Raw genomic sequence first — 20,422 nt, 5'->3', positions numbered from 1 at the left:
AGCTGGGTATAGACAGGACTTTCTCTAAATACTGGAAATCGAATGAAACGGACAGTTGTGGCCTGGCAAAACTGTCTCATTTATCCCACCGTTTGACCACAGCGGGTATGCAATTTAATGATTTTTTCTCCGTTAAAAAAAGCACGTTTTGCGAGTAGTCGAAAAGCGAATACGAATAACCTACAATATAATGAAGTGAGCAGTTAAAATCGATTCGCCACAGCACTCACAGCTGTAACCATTGCTTAACCGACTGACAATGAGGATTTGTTTGTTTATATCGAGAAAGTTGCAAGCGGAACTTAAGTAATAGGAATAAATTATGAAAAAAATACAATAGGTATACCGAGAAGTCGGACTAGAGATAGTGAAGGTTTCGAGTCTTACAAAAATACTTATTATGTGAGAAATAACTTTTTACCTTGACTGTACATGCTTTGTAATTTTTAACCGACTTCAAAAAAGGGTTCATCTGTGATTTTTTTGTGAATATTCACAGATAACTTTGTAAATTGTAGTCTAATTTCTTTGTTTTTTTGTTTGAAGGTGGTCCAGTTGTGTCTGGTGATGGAGTGTCCGGAAAAGCATCGGAAAGGTATGTCAAATTGTGTTTTTGTATAGATTTTTACGTCTTGATTCAAATGCTGTTCAGCTGACACTTCGTAAGGTTAAGGAATTACGGAATAATATTATTATTGCATTGCGAATTTGGCATAAATTGTTAAGCCGTACACCTAGTATAAACACAGCAGTACCGCAGACCCGCAGTTCATGTTCACAATGTTTGTATTATCATAAGCATTGTAGATTTGTATTTACGACAGGCATATCTTATTTGTAAACTAGCGGCCGCCCGCGACTTCGTACGCGTGGATCCCGTTTTACCCCCTTCATCTATCTTACGCGGTTTAGATTTTTTCATACAAATGTTTTTTTCCGCTAACTCCCGTTCCCGTGGGAATTTTGCAATATCCTGTTGTAACTAAGCTTCAAGTTTACTAAGGTACCTGCATGCCAAATTTCAAGCGTCTAACTTAAGCGGTTTAGATTTTTCATACAAATGTTTTTTCCCGCTAACTCCCGTTCCCGTGGGAATTCCTAAGTATCCTATAACCTGCCCAGGAGTATGAAGAATAATTGTGCCAAGTTTCGTTAAAATCCGTCGAGTAGTTTTTGTTTCTATAAGGAACATACAGACAGACAGACAGACAGACAGACAGACAGACAGACAAAAATTTTACTGATTGCATTTTTGGCATCAGTATCGATCACTAATCACCCCCTGATAGTTATTTTGAAAATATATTTAATGTACAGAATTGACCTCTCTACAGATTTATTATAAGTATAGATAAGTAGGAAATTGCTACGTCCTTTACTCAGTCCTTTGTCCGTTTGTTCACACTGAACAAACAGTTAATGAGTTAAAAATTAAACAAACAATACGTTACGTTAATAATTTGAACGCCAAATGAATGATCAATCGATCATTTGTACGATTGTTATGTGACTTAACCCAAAAATTGCGGTCGAAGAGGACAATGGGTGATTCTTCATCATCAAAAGTGATTTTGCGTCGGCGCAAGATCACCAATCTTCGTGACATAAGGACTACTTGACACCAATACTGTTTGCTGGCGCTAAGTATGGTCCGAGTAATGAGATGACGCGAATTTTTGACAGATTTATTAATGAACCCGTAGCTGCATTGCAGTCCACTGTATATGTAACAGTCGTGACGTAACTCATCGTCACTCTTACAAGTGTGAGAAAAGAGTGGTGGCTGTCATAATTGATAGTATAGTATCAGGCGTTTCTTTGCGGAAATCCTTAATATTAGATATTAAAAGTTTATCACTTAGTCATCATTTTATCATCATTTTAATGATCAGAATACAAAATGTAAAGCGGACATTCATTCATAGGTATGTAGCTAATCTAAAAAAAAACAAGAATTAAGTGGCTTAATTTGAAACTTATTTTAAATGTTAATGTATATGCAACCGGACCTCACTTATTAAGCGTTTTAGGATGCTATGGCTTTTATTAAAAGCAGATGTGCTCTGAACATTCCCCTCGGGCTCATTTAAATATTTCAGAGTCAAATGTCAAGGTTATCTGTTACCGGAATAACAGAATTAATAGTGTTTCATAATAGTTCTGATTTATGTTCCACTTATTAGATACGAGGGCTGCACTAAAAGTATCGGGAATGGAATATTTCCACTGTTCCTGTCATATTAAAATCTATTTAATTGCAAACTCCAGGGTTTTAAAAATCGTATACCATTTATTTATTTAACAAAAGATTCTCGGTCGTATCACAAGGTCTTGTCAAACTTGTTTAGTCGTTGAGAAAATGGAATTGACTCGAGAAAATTCAAGAGCGATGATTTATTATGACTTTTGAAGTGGATTAACATAAAAACAGTGTGTTGACCGGATGATTTCTGCATTTGGTAATGAAGCCCCATCCAAAACCACAATTTATCGCTGGTTTCCTGAATTTCAACGTGGACGTGTCAAGCTCAGTGATGATCCCCGTCAAGGTCGTCCAAAAACTGCAGTCACCTAAGAAAACGTTGATGCTGTGCGTAAGCTGATTGAAGAAGATCGACATGTGATGTACCGCGAAATTCAGGCAACTTTAGACATTGGCATGAGTCAAATACAAATAATCTTGCATGAACAATTAGGTGTAAAAAAGTTGTTTTCCCGATGGATACCGCATTCGCTCTGTGAAGAGCAAAAAGCGGCTCGCGTTACTTGGTGCGTCAGAACTCTCGGGAGATTACATGCAGGATCCTCAAATGCTGTATACAACATCGTATCAGGTGACGAATCATGGATATACGCGTACGAACCCGAAACAAAAAACCAGTCACGAGTTTGGGTGTTCGAAAATGAATTAAAGCCAACAAAAATTGTTCGTTCACGGAGTGTTGCAAAAAAAATGGTGGCCACGTTTGTCTCCAAAACCGGCCATGTTGCGACTATTCCTCTTGGGGGACAAAGAACGGTTAATGCAGATTAGTATGCTAGCATTTGTTTGCCACAGGTCGTTTCTGAACTCNCCGCCGTACAGCCCCGACCTAAGCCCTAATGATTTCTATACTTTCCCTAAAATAAAGAATAAATTGCGTGGTCAGAGATTTTCATCACATGAAGAAGCTGTGGACGCCTACAAAACGGACATTTTGGAGACCCAAACTTCCGAATGCAATGGTTGCTTCAATGATTGGTTTCGTGTATGGAAAAATGTGTCAAATTTCGCGGAGAATACTTTAAAAAGCAATAAATACATTTTTAAATAGTAATGTTGTTTCACTTCCTTGATTCCCGAAATTTTCAGTGCCGCCCTCGTATTATTCTAATTCTTCTTAGAATGCATCTAGTGGTTTACTATCTTCTCCTATCCATGGAATAAGAGAGATATCACTAAAGGTGGATTCGACCAAACAAAAGTAAATATTATTATCAGAATAAATCGTCTGTTATTCGACATTTTGACATATTTCCCATACTGAAACTGTCAATGTGCCAGTTATACCAGGAGTTATTCTCAGATAAAAGTTTGGTCAAATCGGGCCTAAATACGAGCATAAGAAGCGTAGAGGTATTCCTCGAAGCACACCTGTGTACTTATACAAAGATTTTGAGCTCTTATATCTGTAGAATATAACCAAGGCAGCCTAACATAGCGCGCTTCGTCGAATAGTTTAGGTGCGCTACATTTGTTGCGTCTCAAAATGGGTGCGCTTAGAGGAATACCTCAAAGGGTTACCTTATCTAAATTAAAATTATGTATAAGCATATTTAATGTAAAATCATATTTTGTTAGCGTTCAGGTTGATATGTCGTCGTCCGGATAAGAATTACCGACTTGAGTTCTACAAATTCATAGTAAACGCTTTCACTTCGTTTGTTTATCTCGCAGGAAAAGAGCACGGCCTTACAATAACCCATAACATAAAACTAGATAAGTCAGGGATTTGCTTTTTGCCTATCTGAGAAAACCACCTTCTCTTTTGCTTGCAAAGTAACGATACAGTTAGTTCTCTCTAAAAGAGGTGAATAATTACGCACTATTTAATCTCCATAGAACACCAACCTCCTCCAACAAAACTATTTGATAATGATTTGTTCCGATTGGGGCCAAACACCTACTCTAATAAAAGTTCAACATAGCTGGTTGATCGAAGTATTGCATATGAATTACCTGTGCTATATTATTTTATTTAGTGGTTAAGCTTTAACATTCTTTCTTAAAGGCACTGTCCCTGGCATTTGTTCGCCTTAATGTGAATTTGTTTTAGACCCTTTCAGTTTTCGACCTCATAAATGAAGGCAGGTAGCCATCCTCTAAATAAATATTTGCCTTTAAAAAGTTCAAGTACATTCAGCGTCAACTAGATCGTGACACCTAAAGTAACCAAAAAATTCGCAACACGTATTTATTACTATTGGAATAAGGAAGTCAATTTTTTGACCACTGTGGGTGTCACTAACTGTTTGCCGCTGACTGTACGTTATCGTTCGTTCGTTCGTTTCAGCCGAATGACGTCCACTGCTGGACAAAGGCCTTCTCCAAAGTTTTCCACAATGAACGGTCCTGCGCTACCCGCATCCAGGGTCTTCCCGCGACCTTCACCAGATCGTCGTTCCACCTAGTAGGAGGCCTGCCCACGCTACGTCTTCCAGCCCGTGGTCGCCATTCGAGAATTTCTGCCCCAACGGCCATTGTCTCTACGAGCTATGTGCCCCGCCCACTGCCACTTGATTTTAGAAGCAATTCTGCGAGCTATGTCGGTCACTTTGGTTGTACGTTATCATCGGCTTCCTACCTATCGCGGTATTACTTTAAAACATTAAAACTCAATTTCCCCAACAACTCAATAAACAATTGCGTTTTTACTTCGAGTCGTACATATTAATTATTAATGACACAGATAACATCTATACCCTTGTCGTTAAATCAGTAGTGAAGTATCTGACTCAATTTTACCGTCGCCTGGTGTCATCATGGGCACTATATTTGGTCCGCGGGACCTCATCGGTTCACCTTGAGGTTTCACAACCGATACGTCTTTTGTTATTATGAGTTTGGTAGCAAGGAATGTAATTTAATTAACTTTTGTTGTAAATTGATATCCAGTGGCTGTTTACGTTGATTAAAGTTTATGGTTATTCTTGTTTTATGAATTTATTGATTTTTTTAAAATTTATTTGGCATATTTTTTACTAGTAGGAGAGTAATTACTCTCCATTTCACTACTCTATACAAAAGGACAAATATGAAGTAAATTATGTTAGTAGACTGTCTTAATAGGCATGCATGACCAGCTGATAATTTTTGATCTAGTTACGAGTATGGTCACTGAATATGTTATTAACTATTATGCTGTCATACCTACTATGCTAAATTTGTAATTGCAACCACTTAATTAACCGAATGTATTGTAGCTAATATATTAATTAGGAACAGGATGATTTAAACAATAAAATTGTATAATAAATCATTGATACCGCGTCCTATCTAGATGGTATCACAATTTAAAGGAGCGAACGTTATCGTCATGAAATATGAACTAATCTTGAACTTGTAAGCTGCTTTATATGCGGTGATGAGCTTAATGGACGAACCGGCTCGGACCAGTTCAGGTGACATAACCTTAAACTGAAACAGGTATCTCCACTTTTGTGTTAATTATTATTGACAATTTAGAATTTTGTATCAACAGTCAGCTGAATTAGATCGCTATCATTGTAATGGCTCATTTTTATTACTAGGTCGATGTTACCAATGAATATCTTTGGTCGTCATTATGGGGCGGGGAAGCGAGATCACTTCCATTCGCATAATGTTTTTACTAGTAATATACTTTGCCATATTTTTTTTCGTATAAATTGCTAAAAATATGATGGTAATAACTTTATGCAAATGTTTAGAAAACCGGCGGGAGATCAAATAGCATGCGTTGAATGTAGAAATAATATTCAAATCAAATCAAATCAAAAAACATTTCTTAAAAAACTTATTTTCCAGAATGTGAGCCATATTGCATCCGTGACAGATATCTACCGCATCCTTAATGAAAGCCAGAACTAACAAAGAAAATGGCTCATAATAACGTATATCACATATTTTACTAAGCTCATTTGCATTTCTAAATATTATTTCGTTTTTTGCTCATCTTTCCTCGCTATTAATAAATTCTTCATTCAATGTCAGGTTTGAGAGTTGAGATTGGGTTTTAGAGTTTTTTCAACCTTGACATATTGGGATTGGAATCCTGTGGCATTACTCTGATTAATAGAAAGATAATGCAAATCCGGGTTACGCTTTTCTTTGAATGGTCGTTATAATGGATAATAATAGGATATGGGTGCTAGAATAACTGTGCGATTGTGTAGCTTTGGTAATAACAGACCGTTACTTAAAACTACCCATTCATAAATTTTAAGTACATATTAAAAGCAATATAATGAAAAAGGGCTACTACAAAGTTGATGATTATAAGATTAAAATGTTTGGAATGTTGAATTTATTTAACTATTGTGTATTTTAAAGACTCCAAATAAACCCTTGAAAAAGGGTGACAATAGCACAAAATAGTGACTGAGTTTCTTGCGCTGCTTCTTCTCAGCACTGGCCCATTTATTGTCCCGAAGCAGTGGTAGGGTTAATACTGGGACGTGTAAAGTTTTTTAAAAGCCTGTTTATAAAAATAAAATGAGTTTTATGAGTTAACACAAACTCGACTCAAATGTAAATATTTACTGCCCGCAATAACATTTCAGCATTATTATTGACGAATAAAAAAGTAAAAAGTAAAAAAAAAGTAAAAGTATTTTATTTGCCAACAAAAGAATTACAGTTTGTTTATCTAGCGGCTGCTGCACTAAGCTGTGCTTGTGTCGTGGAAGTGTGTGTAAGAAGACATAATTGATTGGTCAACTCTATTTGTTATTTGTGATCATGTAAAGATTCAGCCAGTAAGTAAATTAGAAACAGAACAATAGTCATGTTGTCCTCATCTTGCTGAGTTGGCCTTTTGGGTGACCTGTTGCACACGGTCATGTCAACAAATTTAACGTTTTATGTTTTGAAAGTCTTGAATTGGATAAATTGAGGTCGTCTTAGTTACATATTCTTCAGAAGCTTAGTATTGATTAGACAGTTAATTGCTGGAGATTGTCTTAGTTTTGTAACGCTATTGCGTGTGGCTCGTAAACTTTTCAGTCTTTTAGTTAAATATCAACTATTCTTGTATGTTATGTTTCTTCATAGTCAATACTTTATAATGCCATACCTATTTGTAATCCTCTTGTTTTTGTGCATATTTCAAGTGACTGGATATAAAGGGTATCTATCTATTTAACAATTTATCAGATTAGTACTAAAAATCCTCTCAAGTAAAAGTTACAGGCGTTAGCAAAGTAATTCATGTTTATACACATGTATAAAAATGTAGGTGGCTGACTGCAATGTCGTAAATCATGCATAATGAGGAAATTATAACCTCTATTATGTATTTTGTATTTTAGAGTTGTGATTTAGAGCTGCGGGTGCATTTTATTTTAAATCATGACAAATTCCACCTTTGCATGTCTACAAATTCACGCCAAAATATTAAGATTATTATTGTTGACATTTTACTGTCAACTGAACTATTAATAAGTGTGATCTTTGAAATAATATTAAACAATTTTTGTTTCAATATGTCAGAATAACAAAAAAGTATATTCACATTTTATTGTGTCCAATATAATTGTGTTCAGATGTTCTGATCAACATCTAAGGCTGCGCGTAAGCAAAGTTCTTTCATTGCTGCTGCTTCGGTATTCCTAACATTGCAAATTAAACCGTAGCGTTTAAACTACAAGGTACATTATTCGTCACCCAACAATCCCTTACCGTTCCGTCCCGATAATGTGCACAGTCCGTTATGCGCAAGAGCATCGGCATTTCAAAGCCGATAGATTCGTCACTATTGACATTGACACTTCAACAAACGACAAGCCATTTACAAATAGCTTTTGTATAAAGTCCCTGTCAAATTATTGCTGGTAGATGACAGCTACGTGACATGTGGTAGCATCATAATCATTAAGCAAGTCGCTAAAGATGGCAAGTCGCCTTTGAATTAAAATATTTTGATGATTTTATTAGTTCTTGTAACTAGTATTCTTGATGCTTGTAATTTGTCTCTGGTTAGAATAACATAATAATATTATCCAAAGTCCTAGAGCCATATTTGCAAGTCGCTCCCAATAAAATTGTCATTAATAAAATTAAATGCTTATTGTAAACATGGCATTCTTGCCAAAGGACTCAACGACATTTATACGCCATTCACAAATCCACCCACTCAGCTGTCATCGCATGTTTATTGATTTGAAACGGATTCTACAAGATCTTCATACAATAGACTTAGATTCGGTAAGCCCAATTTCAATGAGCAGCCTTACGTATAGAATCATGATCAGCGTCAGATTATTTATGCCCGTTTCCACCATCAATCCCTAATTTTTAAGTGACCCCTATGAAAACAAAATTCCTGTTACGTGTTACCATAGGGGTCACATAAAAATTAGAGATTGATGGTGAAAACGGGCAATAGTCTCTTTTGCAAGAAGACGTCTTTTTCAGAAAAAGAGAATTTTGCGTATACTCTCCACGATTCGCGGTGGCCAGATGAATCGCTTATAGAGTGACCTTATATTCGTGTATTCTTAGAATTTGTTTTTAATTTATTATAGAATTTATCTTCGCTTTATCGAACTTTAAATTAATGCGTCGCAAACTGCCTGCCATTTTTTATGACCCGTGTAGATAAATTAATATTCAGATTATTAAATATTTTGCTCTATTGCGAATTCACTTAAACGGTCGTATTTCAATTCAACGAACATCGTTAATATTAATTTTGTTTATAAATAAAATGTTCATGATTTTTTAACCGAGAAACATAACTCGCTTAATTTGGACAAAAACTGGAAATTAAAAGTTGTAGCATTTTCAAGAGCTGAATCTGCTCGTGGAATAACATATTATTATTTTATTATGTAATTCGACACGTTCATAATAAGAAAGAATCTTCATCAAATATTGGATTTTCGTTTTGTTAATTGCTGTCTACTTATTTGGATAATGAGATCCGCGTCGACTAATTACTGCTATTAATGAAACAGATACTACTTGAGGAAAGGAGGAAATAAATGGTAAAGCGCAGACCACACACTAGAAATATCTCCCAAATATTTTTGGGTTTTCCAATACAGGATGTCAGTCGTTTGCAAAATTGCATACTAAGGTTGAGTTGCACCACCTAACTTTGACCGTAACTATAATGATAACCGGTGTATTTTGTATGGAGTTTGACAGATTTTTGACGTTTGACAAAGTTAAAGTAAGATGGTACAACTCAGCCTAAGGCTAGCCGCAGACTACAGACTTTTTGTCTACCGATAGTTGGATCGGGTTGCTAATCAGTATGGACATGTATGAAAGTGCGCACATTGGGTCAGCCGATTTTTCATACAAATTAGAATCGGGCCAACTATCGGCCGACCAAAAGTCTAGTGCAGCGAGTCTAACTGAAAATTGCCATTTTTATTCTCACTGTTAATGCAGTTTCTGTAAGTGACTCAATATTTAAACAAAAAATACTTAAGCCCTAGCAGGATTCCGCATGATCGGTTGTTATTACATAACTCACAGCAGATAACGCGTCGTTGCCTCAGTTGAACTCTTGACCGACATCCTTGGGCGAAGGTAAACTTGGCCTATCAGCATTCTTTCGTTCACAAGTAATTTATACGTCAATATTGTCATCATTCAAAATAATCTAAAGATTCAATGGTACTAAGTTCATGAATCACCGTTAAAATACTTTTCTTGAAAATATTTGCATACAAAGGCTTTACTTTTTAACGTATTGCAAAAAAATCGTTGTAACAAAATAGTAATGAGAGTGCAATGATGAATAATAATAATTAATAAAAATGTTTTTTTTTTTATGCTAGACAAGGCAGGTATTTGACTGCAATTGCAGTAGTTAATAGTGCACAGTCCACGGGACATCTCTATATTTTTTTAAATATTTACCTACTATATCTGTCTGTTATCTGGCCAACAAGAAACTTTGGGTTTTCTAGGGGCCATTTAAATATTACAAAATCGACCCTACTTAATAGTGACCAAGTACAAAGTGACAATAACGTAACGATGATAAAATACAAATAAATAAAATATTATTGTCCGATGAAGAGACTCCAGACAAATCAAAGTGGACAGACGACTTGATCTGTTGTCAACCTGATGCGCATCCACGTAGAGACCGTGTTATAACATAGCTCAGTCACGAACTTGACCTTACGGTTCATAATAAGAATATACAGTGTGTCCGGGCATGTAGTGATCAAACTTTAAGGGCGTGATCAATGGACAATTTTATAGGTGAAAATACTTTAAATTTGGGGCTTGACCCATTTCTCGCATATTTACAATGATTTAAGTTTTTAATTTTTAGTTTTCACCTCTTCCTTCAAAAACAAGTGATAGCGTGGGTAGTTTAACATTAATAAGCAAAAATTTTATATCATGCGATAGCCAATAAAATTATCTATTAGTAGAAGTAGAAAACAGATACAAGTTTTATACATTTTAAGGGTGTAAGAATGGATTTAATTAGAAATAAACATGTTTTTTTTTCACATCTTTTTCAGTTATTTTCCAACACAAGAAAAACCAGGTCGTTAAGGTATGTTTTATTTGCATTGAATTATTAGTATTTGAGCTATTCTACAAAACGAATGTAAATTTATTAGTCTACGTCTATTAGTTTCGACGTAATTGTTGAACAAAGATACCCCTTCCCAGCGGTTTCCATAGCGCACGCGACATGCGAAAATGCACTGCCTGAAATAATCACACAACCTATTCCGATTACTATGGAAACCGCTGGGAATGGGTATCTTTGTTCAACAATTACGTCGAAACTAATAGACGTAGACTAATAAATTTACATTCGTTTTGTAGAATGGCTCAAATACTAATAATACAATGCAAATAAAACATACCTTAACGACCTGGTTTTTCTTGTGTTGGAAAATAACTGAAAATGAAGTGAAAAAAGTCATGTTTTTTTCTAATTAAATCAATTCTTACTCCCTTAAAATGTATGAAACATGTGTCTGTTTTCTACTTCTACTAGTAGATAATTTTATTGGCTATCGCATGATATAAAATATTTGCTTATTAATGTTAAGTTACCCACGTTTTCACTTGTTTTTGAAGGAAGAGGTGAAAACTAAAAATTAAAAACTTAAATCCTTGTAATTTTGCGAGAAATGGGTCAAGACCCAAATTTGAAGTATTTTCATGGATAAAATTGTCTATAGATTACGCCCTTAAAGTTTGATCACTACATGCCCGGACACACTGTATAATATTTTGAACTAGCTTTCACCCGTGGCTTCGTCTGCTTGAAATTCAGTTTGTCACAGAAATTCCGACTAATTTAGCTATAGTTTATTATTCGGTACACTTAATTATTATTATTGACGGGATTAAAACAATATATTCGGTACGTTTGTTTATTTATGTGAGCCACACTATTTTTATCTATTTTTAAAACAAGCAAACAAGTTTTGAAAACTACAGGAAAGCTCTTAGCCGGTAGTTCATCTGATGGAAAGCGATGATCAGGGGTCAAACAAGGGGTATTATACAGTGTGTCCNTTTGATCACTACAAACCCGGACACACTGTATACCTTATAAATGTATGTTTAACATTGTAAATAAGCCTTATGTCCAATTGTATGCGTGTACACGTGTCCGTTTAGAGTTATTTATTTTCTATAATTAGCTATACATCCCTAAAGATTTTAGTAACTTTTTTAGAATACAAGCAAAAAAAAATTGGAAAGAAGTNCTAAAGTTTTTAGTAACTTTTTTTAGAATACAAGCAAATAAAAATTGGAAAGAGTTTAAAATAGCTATAACATAATAAACTTAGAACCAGTATTGCTTCTTAATTATGAGATTCCTTACAGAACTAGTTTTTGATTAATTTATTGGCAGACTTCATTAATACTGGAAATAATAAATGTCTAGGAATATTTTTAACAGGTAATATTATGTCATTTGACATTTGCAATTTTTTTAACTTTTATCTTGACAGGCAGGATTAGGTCGTTGAACTCATAAATTCTCGCGTAGCTAAAACATGGAAAAACCGACTTAAAATATTACAATCAAAGGAGAAATAAAACATTCAAATACCGATAAATTGTGTGATAAATGATAAATCGACGATGGAACATGTATAAATGCTTTAATGGTTAGTATGAGAATTCAACAAACTTGATGTTATACAAAAAACGAAAAATACATCGATAAATATTACGTTACTTTTATGTCAGTAAGAAGACATAAATACTTCGTCATGTTTACTGATGATTTCCTGTCTACATTGAATCCTAAAGCAAAGCATCATTTATAAATAATTACAATAACATCTTCAACCGCCAAAACGAGATCAATTTAAAAGTTCAAGTTCAAAATGTAAATAATTGAATAATTTATTTTCTGACACATGATTAACATTTATATAAAAATAGTTTTAATGGTATGTCTTACCAATGATAAAAAAATAGTTTTAATGGTATGTCTTACGTTAAGACTCATAAAGTTTAATTTAGTGTTTAGGAAGCGGCAGAATCCGTAACATTCTTCCGCGTCAAGACACTTCTGCCTCCACAGCAACCTTTGACATAATATTTGTATGGGCGGTCGCCAGACGCTCTATTGACATTGAATCGTAGTTATATTTAGTTGTGTTTGTAATTAAATAGTCACCTTCGAAGATGATTGAGGCATGGCGAAGTCATCGAAACAATTATCTGGAAAATTTATAATTTGTATTTGTCTTCTCCGTTTCGATTCCGATTCACTTGGGTCAAATTCAAATAGTTTATTCAGTACATGTGCCCTTTGTAGGGCACTTATTCACGTCCCAAAATTATAGCTTGCCCTACCACCACTTAGGCACAACGTATGGGCTGGTGCTGAGAAGAAGTGGCGGAAGAAACTCAGTCACCTTTGTCAATTTGATCATCATTCATTCATGATGTAATAATGAAACATTTTCAAGTGCCCATTATGCAATCGCCAAATAAGTTTTATATTGAGGTAAAGTTTGATATATCGACTGCATTTGTATGGAACATAATGGCAAGTTGTAAAAGTGTTAAAATCATCATTTGTATCCTCAAGCTTTTAAAATACGGTCAGCTTATGAACTTTGTGGTTTCGCACAATCTTGAGTCATTTATTGACCCCTTAACTATCACTTTTGTTAACGTAACGGTAAAATTGATTTACAACAGCAATTAACAAAATATTATTATGATTCGATGATTCTTAGAACCAAACTCATTCATATGCGATGAGCGATTTTAGGAAATTCATGATTCTTTCATGGCCTTTGATAGAATACATACTCGTACGTACGGCCTATGGTCATGTACGCAAAAAGTGTGCGTAAATTAGCCGATTACCTATTAGCTCATAACATATTTTTAAAATTACAATCAAAATAAACTAGGATAGGAATGCCAGCAAGCCTTTGCGGGTTGAATACCGCTAAGGACAAAAGTTTACATAGCTTTTGAACATCATTTTGACACAAACGTATATAAAACAAGACTATGTAGAGACTCGTATATTTTTTTAGTCGCAATAGCATAAGTTTTGCTTAATTAACGATTAAGTAATAAAAAATGTTATGATTTTAAGAATTTATGAATTGATTATCATTATTTACTGTAGCTTTTTATGCTAATTTAAGTGTGTTCTGCTTATCCAATGCCGTAAGTGACGTATTTATCAGGGTATTCACAGTAATATGTCAGCCGTCAAGGCCTCCGACACAAAACTCTCGGTAGACCCATCGATTTGGTAACTTCCCAATGATCATCTTATGAAACATTATGAATCACATTATTTCGCTGCTGCAAACTCATTTTCTGTTTTTTGTCATTAATGTACCTTATTATGATAAGGGTAAAGTTGAATATAAAATTGCAATGTTTTGGACAATTCGGAATCTAAAGGCTGGGTTCAGATTGGTTAAATTTTGTTACACGCTTCTATTCACACGCAATGTAGACTAAAAATATCTACACGCAATATAGATTTTTTTAGTCTACATTGCGTGTGGCAAATGAGCTTAGATTTTTATGACTCTACATTGAGTATTGGTATTGGACTGGTATATTAGGCTTTTATATTTTTTAACTTAAATTGTCTATCCCGCATGTTATGTACTTCTTTCATTTGTTCTTTGACTGATTTTGGAGCGTTTTATTCATTTAAGATGTCAGTCTGTACTCGACCTAAGTTTTCGTAATTTTTACGTCAGTTACTTACTGTAGGGTTGACCTTTGGCTCACCTGATCGATAGTAATTAATAATTTAGCGCCATACTTGGCGTCCGTACAAAAATGGACAGATCACGTAATCGGAATTCACTCGTCCAAATTGATTTGAGTTTCAATAAATGACGTGTTTGTGGTGTTGCATAAGTTTACGCATTTAGAGTCGAAAAAAAGATAAATACTTATTTTATGGTATCTTTGCACTTCACATAATTGCTTATGTAAAATGGTATTTTGACGCCATAGCCATCATTCTTAGTTGTGTATACTTCTCGTAAGTTCTTATGGGATATACTATTTAATCTTATGGCAGGCAGGTAAGTATGGACTATAGTCCTATAGTTTTGGCGACGATTGCCAAAGTTAAGCAACCTACGTCGTGGTTGCGAGTGGGTGGGTGACCAGTCCGGTCATATTCCGTGGCGTTTGTCACAGGCCTACGGATCTCTGTGTTTTGGAAAGCCGTTAAAAGTTGAAAATTATAAATAACTTGAAAAAATCGAACTGCCTAAGGCAAGAATTGAACCCACGACCTTCCGTTTGCCGGGCGACTGCTCTTCCAACTGAGCTACTTAGACACTGGATGAACCCGTCGAAATTTTCTAGTGTAATACGCTGTTCCGACCAGCGTTTGTTTCATCAATGTTGGGTATACTTACCCTTAAAAGTTAAAGTCAAAGTCAAAATTTCTTTATTTGTTTAGACTAATAAATAGTTCTTACAAATCGTCATTTTGCTCTTAAGGAGCCTCTACATGTCTCATAATCTTTTTACCCTACCGTTTAGTTAATTTTGTCTCATTTGCCAAAATCCTAGTCAGAATCTTTTTACGGAGTTTTATACCATCTAATAAGGGTAACCACTTCGTTCGTTTCAGCCGACCACTTTTCTTAAACATAACCATAATCGTGTTAGCATTTCGGAAATTAATAGAGCACGCATACTGCATTCTAAGTGACTTGAAATTAGACTTTTACCATAAACATGTCAAAGGTCAGACGCATCATTTACAAACACAGTTTTGGAAATATCTACAAGAACTACCCACTGACCTACTCCTCGTTAATCCGTACGTGAGCAAACTATACAGTCGGCAGTACATCAAACACATTTTGTTGCAAAAACAGCTTCTATTACAACTGCATAAGACGCCACAGTATTTAGCTTGATGTGCCTTTGTCCGTACAATGACAGCTGAACAATGACACTGATGCTGAGCAGGCCCGATGTGATTAGCAGGTCAATCCGCTTGTAAACATAGTCGGTTTCACAACTGACAACTGAGCCGTCTTACCTATGCTCGTGTGGTCTTCACTGGCCGGTACAGTCGGCTACACAAGGGCCTTCAAGTCTGCGGTCCTTAAGCACTCCTTGCAACCGAACTCCTTATGTTGACATCAAACTATATCAATAAAAATGGTGGCCTGCGTCAAATAGGTTTATTGACACCTAATGTTAAGTGGGCTCCAGCCTCCAAGTTGATAACACAAACTTAATACATCGTAACAAAGACGTGTTCCGAACTTTTTGGCTACTTTAGATGTCACAAACTATTTGACGCTAACTGTATGCATGCATGTTCAAAAAAACATTAAAGGCCGATTTTTCAATCTTCGGATAAACTGTAGAATAAGTTTGGAAAATTGACAGTTTCAGTATGGGAAATATGTCAAAATGTCAATTTTATTCGTCAGTTAAATCTGGCCATTGAAAAATCAGCCCTAAGTTTAGTTAATAGGTACAATCAATTTTTTTTAATTTCAAAAGCAAATCCATAAAAAAGCATCAGATCGTTTCTGTCCGCGATTGTTCTCGCGGCTGACCGAACAAAGCGTTGAACACAAACCTATCTGTCACTGCATCTCTGACGAGCCGGCACACACATTTCTACGGATCTGGTCTAAGGCACAGGAGTAGGTCAGGTTTGAATTGAAAATGTAATTAGTGTGTTCTTGCTTTATAGTGTCTTGTATCTTCTTCTTGTTTTAAAGATATTAGGTTAGCATTTGGAGTGGGAGCTATACCTACCGCTAATTTAATTGAATATGTTTTTGTTTTGTTGTATCGCGCCCTGATGCGTTGCAAAATGATTCACAGCGTGGTGTGCACTGGGCAAAACGTTGACTTTTTGGCTAGTGTATGAGGCTTAAAGCTGAATTGCTACAAATAACTACTTACATCGAAAAACTTATTCGTGATTAGTCATGCATTTTTGCTAAAAATCTATATTATAATGGCACTAGTCATGCTGAAACCCCAATTATTGATGAAGTAAAGTACATTTTTGAAAGAAAAAGCCGTGGCATCTCTACTTAGACCAGCTTACTGGCGCAAATGGTATTCGCAGCATTCTTCACAATATTGTATACCAAAGAATGTGCTCGGAAAAAATATCGTTTAGTCACCCACAGTGTTGACTAACGACTCACTTGTCAGACAAATGGTTAATTGCCGTTTTATTCACACTCGGACAAAACCATCGATGTGTTTTATAGATAAGATTATATCACGCATTTGCTTGTTAAAGCGTTACATATTGCGGCATACCTACATTATGGGAGCCAATGGTAATTGCATATAGAATGGAATTAACTGGCCTAACTTTAACTATGAATTTTTTATGTGGAAAGCTGGGTTCGTTATGAAGTAAATGGAAAACTAGAAACTTCAAATCTAGAATATGAAGTAGGATAAAATATAAAATTTTAAACTTTCGCGTTCCATTTCAACACACGTGGTCACAAGCAGTCTGCTTGTACCCATAGCATTCATAGACCTGCAGCATAGCAGCCGAAACGTCAAGCCGTGAGTACACAATGTAACTCATTAATAAACGTCGCATTAAGACCCCATGTCATTCTATTCTAGTATGAAGTAGGATCTTTCAATTTAGTATGGCGAATTATGACTTTAAAAAAATGCATAGTTTTTTAAGTAATATTGTTTTCTTAGAATTTTCATCGTAGATTGTTTCTTAATAGTGATATGATTGAGTTGGTTTTTAAATTTATATTATACTCTTATATTAGCTAAATATAAATCGAAGCTACCTAATGATATTGGGTGTCACAAGAAGTTCTTTACATTGACCTCCATTGACCTCTATTTTGTTCCTAGCCGACTCATCCTACTTAGGTTCGAAATTATCTATTAATTGCACAATTGCACATTAATACAGCTCCTCGCCTTTGAACAGGGTTTCTATCAATCAAATGTCAAACCCGAGGTGAATATCATAACGTCAAAGGCCTATTGTTTTGTTGCATTCATGATTTTATAACTCTAAGGCGGTTATCACACTGCGCCGCGCTCCGCCGCGGAGCGCGGGGCGACAGATTTAATCATTGTATGCAAGTACCTCAGTTTGTATAGAAAACACGCGCGGCACTTCACACTGACAACGCGTCCGCGCGCGTGATTTTTTATATGAAAAGCGGCGCAGTGTGATAACCGCCTAACCTGCTATACGTGAGATTAAATTATTATGACCTTTCGCTGTCAATATAACGTTAAAGTAATTTTAAGGAATTTGAAGGAAGTGTGAAGTGTTTTAAGGAATTCTAAGGAAGTGTGAAAAAATTAACGAAGCTTTTAGAAGGATCTCGCCTTGGACCACTTTCCAAAATTCAAGAAACTGCTACACAGGATGTGACGATTTAGCATTAACTCTACTGTTCTGCTAATACTAAGGAATATTATTAGAATATTATAAGCTAAGTACCTTGATTAGAATATGGCATACTATTAATAACTCAAATAACCTTGGACACCTTGATCACTTCTCATCAGAGATGTGGTGGTGTTGAAGGACTTCAGGGACAACACTAAAGATCCTCATGATGAAATGCACTGTTACAGTGCACGCTCATGACCAAAAATAGAATAGAATTTAAACTTTTCAAAGTGCCGCGACTGACAACAACGTCGATCCAAAGTTATACCGAGATATTATTCGAAAAGTTCTCCAGTATCCTATTTCTTATATTCTACACAATTGCTAAATTTAAGTGGACCACCTGTAGCTTGAACTCTGCCTGAACTTTAAATGCGACATCCTGTTTTATCAAGAAGTTTTTTGCACACAATATTTGCCCACAGCCGTCGATTATTGAGCTCTCAAATTAGGCGGATGAGCCACAAATATCTTTAGGTCATTTACATACTCGTATATTTTTATCCGTTCGATTCTGCGTGTGCATGGATGCATGTGAAGTCAGTCACTCAGAATTCAATATGTGACCTGTGACGGCAGTAGTTTGATTTATTGATGAGTATTGATTATTTAATTTTATTTATTATGTCTGCTTTATTGTCTCTAAGCACCTCCGAGTGTAATTGAATATTTTAAAAATAAACTCTTGGTTTATAATAGATTTCATTAAACTCTACAAAAATTGCGGTAAACTGATCTTCACTTACTTATTCATGCTTCTCCTTACACTACCACAATGTTATGTTTGTGCTACTTTTGAGGCTCAAACAGTGGTGTTAGCGGGATTTTACGCTGTATTATGTCATCCATGTCATCGTCTATCCATATTCATGATCTTTTTCAAGACTCTTACACATGGTGTAGGCACATCTTTCACGCTGACACAGCTGGCAGAAGCTAGGAAATTTAGCCGTTGAAGTGCATCTAAATGGTAGTATAAGCCATCTCTATGCCAGATGTAATAAGTAGCAAATGATTTACTTTCATATATTAATTAATCTAAAATAAAAGAGAAAAGTTTGGCTGTCCAAAGAAACGCGTGCTAGCTGCTGCTCTAAAAACTTAATTAGTTTTCTAATCACATGTAAATTTTAGTTGGTGAAATTGTGATGATATTGACTTTAAAAAAATTATGTTAAAACCGCATTGAGACAGTTCATGAAAGTATTCCAATTATTGGCAGTGTCCCCTACCTTCATGAAACCAACTTACGCCATTTTAAAGAACAGTTGGAAGGAAAGATCTCTCATTTGAAAAAAAAAATGAGTCAGGCTATCTGTTCTCCTAAAATTGTATATGTTACGGCTAAAGATAGTTGTGAACATAAACTTAAGATTAGCCGGCTAAACTTAAGTTTATCTTCGAGAAGCAGCTAAAGTTCGATAACGTGTTAGTTTGCGTCGTGATATTCCATCTTTAGCCGGCTAATGTGCACATTAGCCAAAACGAAACGGCTAAAAATGTATTCGATGGGCGCGCCAGGCCGGCGGAGGGCTTGAGGGGGCGGTGGGGAGACAACGCGCGCGCATTTTTATTTTGTAATTTTAAATACCTACAGAAGATTCTGTAATGACCAAATGTTTCCTTATTATTTTATTTTAATGATTAGGTAGATATTGTTTTAAGTAATTAATATTTTGTTATTGTAATAATTGTAATTTTGAATACCTACATAGGTACATAAAAGTATGTGTAATGAAAGTGATTATTTCTTAATTAAGTTTTCGTGTCAAAGTAGTAAACATTATTACAAACAATGTAAACAAACCTTTTCCATTTCCTTCTACATTTTTAGCCAGGGGTCTGCGGTTACACTTAAGTTTAGCCGGCTAAAGATAGAAGAAACTAACATTAACACCTCGTCGAAGATAAACTTAACTTTAGCCGGCTAATCTTAAGTTTATGTTCACACCTATCTTTAGCCGTAACATATACATTAAAGAGAGACGACATGTGTTGCAATACTCGTAGAGCCTGACAAACTATGACTGTGTAGCCATTGCATGTTTGAACTTGGCATCAAACTACCGTACCGCATTTTCGATTTTGTGTAAATAGTATTGGTTGTAGGGTTTTTTCATGTATATGTTATATTGAGCAATGTGTACATTGGGTATATGCTAAACAAATTGTGTGACACAGCGATGTTCTTATGCCCTTGACACAAAGGTTAAAATTGAACTAAAATATCCGACCCTGGTTGAAGTTGAACGCGCATACATCCATATTAATAAGTTAAAATAATATGTTTGTTAATGATTCCC

The 20,422-nt window shown here is 35.3% G+C and overlaps 1 protein-coding gene and 1 long non-coding RNA gene across 3 annotated transcripts in view; one reads left to right on the top strand and one right to left on the bottom strand.

Annotated features, from left to right (window-relative positions):
* LOC114356129 (uncharacterized) overlaps nt 1–20,422 on the top strand; it is a 36,239-nt gene that overhangs the window by 524 nt on the left and 15,293 nt on the right. The window contains exon 2 of the long non-coding RNA XR_003656168.1: nt 547–595. This is a non-coding gene — a long non-coding RNA (uncharacterized LOC114356129). The remainder of the gene's footprint in view (nt 1–546; nt 596–20,422) is intronic.
* The window catches only part of LOC114356127 (proline-rich extensin-like protein EPR1), a 37,236-nt gene that overhangs the window by 8,621 nt on the left and 8,193 nt on the right, over nt 1–20,422 (bottom strand). The gene's annotated exons all lie outside the window — the stretch shown is intronic.

The sequence above is a fragment of the Ostrinia furnacalis genome, unplaced genomic scaffold, assembly GCF_004193835.3.
Source record: "Ostrinia furnacalis isolate ACB-3 unplaced genomic scaffold, ASM419383v2 OfSCF2663, whole genome shotgun sequence".
NCBI classification, from domain to species: domain Eukaryota; kingdom Metazoa; phylum Arthropoda; class Insecta; order Lepidoptera; family Crambidae; genus Ostrinia; species Ostrinia furnacalis.
Note: the sequence above shows the minus strand (reverse complement) of the source record. Positions and strands in the feature narration are given on the sequence as shown.